At 31.0% G+C, this 4,204-nt stretch overlaps 1 long non-coding RNA gene across 1 annotated transcript; it reads right to left on the reverse strand.

Annotated features, from left to right (window-relative positions):
- Positions 1 to 793: 793 nt before the first annotated feature.
- Positions 794 to 3,891, reverse strand: LOC121735959. The gene is made up of 3 exons (XR_006036948.1): positions 3,533 to 3,891; positions 1,502 to 1,572; positions 794 to 1,319 (listed from the first exon to the last, which is right to left on the reverse strand). It is a non-coding gene; the product is annotated as an uncharacterized LOC121735959 (long non-coding RNA).
- Positions 3,892 to 4,204: the final 313 nt, after the last annotated feature.

The raw sequence follows: 4,204 nt of genomic DNA on the forward strand, positions 1-4,204 counted from the left end.
GGACAATTGATTACCGAGCGCCGTAACCGTTTAAGTTGCAAGCACATAAATGCACTACTGTTTTTGAATAATAATTGTAAGCTTTTGAAAAAATATACAACTAGGCTACATTAAATATTCAAGAGATAAATGACTGATTTCATTAAGTAATTCATTATATGATTCATCCTACTATAAAATTATATAGCTTTAAAATAGTAACTATTGAGATTTGATAGGCCTACTCCACAAGAATATTATCGTGGACGTTGACAGAAAATTGGCGTTAACGCAAAAATATCAACTTTCGTGCAAGACTGTAAAGTTAATAGTTTTGGGATAACGCCTATTTCGCGTCAAGGCCAACGCTAATATTCTACGGAGTAGGGGGGCTGATTATTATAATATAAAGTGAATAAAACTGACAAACTCATTAATTTTTGCTCACGTATCTAAGTAATTCACAATTTTAGGGTGGTTCAAAATTTCAAATTTCATAGTTGAATTGTTTTGTTTGGTTTTTTTTTTAAACTAGTGTTCTTTTCAAAATCAACATAATGTAGAAATATTGATTATAGTTTTCTATAACACTTTTTAAAATATATTTCACACTTTATATACTCAGCAATTAAGTCAAAAACACACTACAGTTGTGTACTATTAAGATTTAAGTTTTTTTTAATTGTACTACTTATTTTTAGAATGTTAAGTCTGTTTTAATTATTTTAGTTAAATTAAAAGGTGCATGTGACTTTGATTAATAAAACAAAAATTATTTCTCAAAATACTGGTTTATTTGAAATTGAAACCTCCATATTGAGTTTGGTAAAAAACTTAAGTAAAAAAAAAAGTTTTTACTCACTCAAATTAAATAACTAATTGCATAGTTGCGAACACATAAAGCATGACAAAATAGAAACTATTTTAGGCAGAACAAGGTCTTTTCTTCATGAGCTTTTGACTATGTAAAACTTGAGTTGCAAAAAGTATTTATTATTCTGAATTATCGCCATGTAATCTTTTCAAGTTTTTCATGATTGTTAATTTTAAATTTTCTTTTGCATTCTTTTTTGAATCGGTCTCATTAGAGGAAACTTCACCTTGTAGCTTTTTTATTTCGTTGAACATCGTGGTAAATGCCGTGATACGAAGGTTTTCGGGGAGACGCTCTAATTCATATAGTAATATGCGGGCCATATCTTCATTGCGAGGATCCAATATTTGTCGATTGCTATAGTAGTTAACATATGGTAAGTTACGAGTCGAATAGGACAGCATATTTTCGGACCCTCTTTCGGGAATAGTTATATTGGCTTCTCGCGTTTGAGTCCAATTGTCCACTGAAACAAAACGAAATGGAGAAGGTGTAATGATTTTTGTAGGTGAAATTATATGGTGTTATGTTGTAATATTTTATGCTGCTAAAGTACAATAACGTACTATCCTGTACGTTCTAACAGATAAATATATGTTATTATGAAAAGTGTACCTTCTGAAACTAAAAGAAAGATATTTTACTTACCAGTGCGTTTTACTCCATGTTTCGAATCTGTGCTTATTTGAAACGTACTTTGCGTATCCATATTTCTTAAACTTTCAATAACGTTAATATCCAAACATTAGAGGGAAATATGTGACTGTGTCTAGTAAAAGGGACCACTTTGAGGATTTTAGTTATCGAGTTATAAGCGATTTTCTAAAATTTGTCGAAAACTATGCAGATTGAGTTTTTTTTACTAATCGGTTATTAATACCTTAAATAACATTATGTATATAATAATACAAATATAATCATAATATTTCAGTATCATAATAGGTCACGAAGTTTAGTACCAAGGGTACCACTTTGAGGTAATATTTGACAAGTGAAGTATTTTTCATGCTTGCGCCGTTTCAGCTTGCCATAATTCAGACACTGTTACGGCAGTTCTTGTCGGTAATGAAACTGGCGAAATAATGAATGTGCATTCATACAATTGGGCCGATTTCTTTAAAGAAAAATCCCCACAAAGCGTGCCCATGCTGCTTTCTTACAACCACTACAAAGCATCCATTAATGATCCTGGAGTCCTGCAATGTACCAAAAGGTTTGATGACCAAGATATCAAAAACATCGCAGTTTTTAATCCAACTTGTGATTTCACTCGAAATGCTAGACCGACTACAATACCGCCTGTAAGGTTATCGTATGAGCGACAACAATATTTGTTCCAAAAAATTCGTCAGTATGTTTCCCCTGACGCTCAAGATGTGTTGTGTCCAGAACCTATAAAAACCATTACAACAAGTGATACGGAAAATCCATTACATGACGTGGTAATGCCGCTCATAAGTACTGACTCAGCAACCCCATCGACGTCGGTACTCACGATAGAAAGCCAAAGACGTAAAACACCCAAATGCGGCTACTGTGGCCAACTGGGCCACAGAAATCAAAAAAGAAATAACGTTTATTTTTGCAAACAAAGGGAACTTGATGAGCGCTCTGAATCTGGTTAATAGTTTAAGAAATAAAAAAAAATGATTTCTTTTTGCTTAAATTATTTTAGTTTGTCAAGCTGTTTTTTTTGTAAGCAAAATATACTTAAAGTTTTTTGTAAGTAAGCCAGTGTAAAGTTTAGTGAAGTGGTACCTGACTTAGAATATTAATGAATAATTTCCTTACAAACGAATATTCGCAGAAAAACATTTATTTTACTATCGAAATACATTTACTTTACTATTTAACATAGTGATAACACGATTTCTGTAATATTAATCATGTTAAATAGTAGTTATTTTACTTGTGACACTAAACTTTACTAGGTCCTCAAAGTGGTACCCTAATTATATTTCCGTAGGAAAAACACTATCAAACCACTAAACTTTAAAACACGATAATTACTACAAAACATAGTACATAGCATCATTACTATCTTTGGATCTCTGTGCTTATGTATATTTTAGCTGATTTTGTGATGTTACTTTAAAAAATCATAAAATTTAGTTGTTTTATGTTATGACAATGTGTTAAACTAATTTATGATAATTTTAATACTTTTGATTAAAAAAACATAAAAGATACATAGTATTTTTATTTTTTCCGTTCCTTTACTACTTCAAATATATAACCATAATTAATAATCCATTGAGTATAGCGTATTTTCTTAAAATTATTCAGTAATTAAGATACTTCATTTTTTCCACTCTTGCATGTTTCTTCTTTGTAAACCTTTCAAACCATTACAGTTATTGAGACCATTGATATCTTTTTTCAATCTTTGATGATAGTAGATTAACTTGGTACCAATCATTCCATAACTTCCTAGTAGAAGTGTATTTTTCACGAGCTTAAACTTCAAAGTCATTTTTCTCAACTTGTACATTTTGCCTACTACAAGTTTAAAAAAATATTAAAAAATAATGGTTGCATCTAAGAAAATGATTCTTTTTTTACTCGATAGGTAATTTTATCTAGTTTTAGAAGATATCAATAACTCCATACCGCTTAAGTGGTCCCTTTTCCCTGGCACAGTCACATATTATGATAATATATGCTGGCCAATGTACTTACCATCTCTTCTTTCATTTCGTTGATACTATCGAAAATTAGTCGATAGTTTTAAATCAACACTATCGATACTATCGAAGCGCGTAGATATATCGTAGATAGTATCGATAGTATCGACTATTTTGAGGTAATACTATCGATACTATTGAAAGTATCGATAGTATCATACTTCGACAGTATCGATACTATCGATACTATTGATAATTAACAATAGAATCGCCTTATTTTTGCTATCGATACTATCGATAGTATCGATAGTATTTCAGCATGTCGATATTTTCGATATGATGTTCGCGCTATCGACTGTTTTTCAAGGTCAACTATCGATAGCGAAACTATCGATAGTGCAACAACACTAATCTAAAGTATTTAATTCATATTACATTATTAGCTTAATGAACTGTTCACAAATGGCCAAAGTGTCTATAGAAAGTGGGCAATCCCCTTTATGGGTTAGGCCCCGTAACTATGCACTTTTCGAAAAAAGCGTGTGACTCCTTAGTTCATCCTTCACTCCTTGCTTACCAAAAATATTTTTATGCATTTTTATGTTAAAAACTATGTGTGCAGTGTTTTTACGAGCCTATTTACAGTAGTAATGATGTCTCAGATTAATCTAAGGCTCACCATTAGATTTTATAATTCCTCTTTTTTTTCTAGTCAATGAAAATTTTA

Source organism: Aricia agestis, chromosome 18 (assembly GCF_905147365.1).
Source record: "Aricia agestis chromosome 18, ilAriAges1.1, whole genome shotgun sequence".
NCBI classification, from domain to species: Eukaryota; Metazoa; Arthropoda; class Insecta; order Lepidoptera; family Lycaenidae; genus Aricia; species Aricia agestis.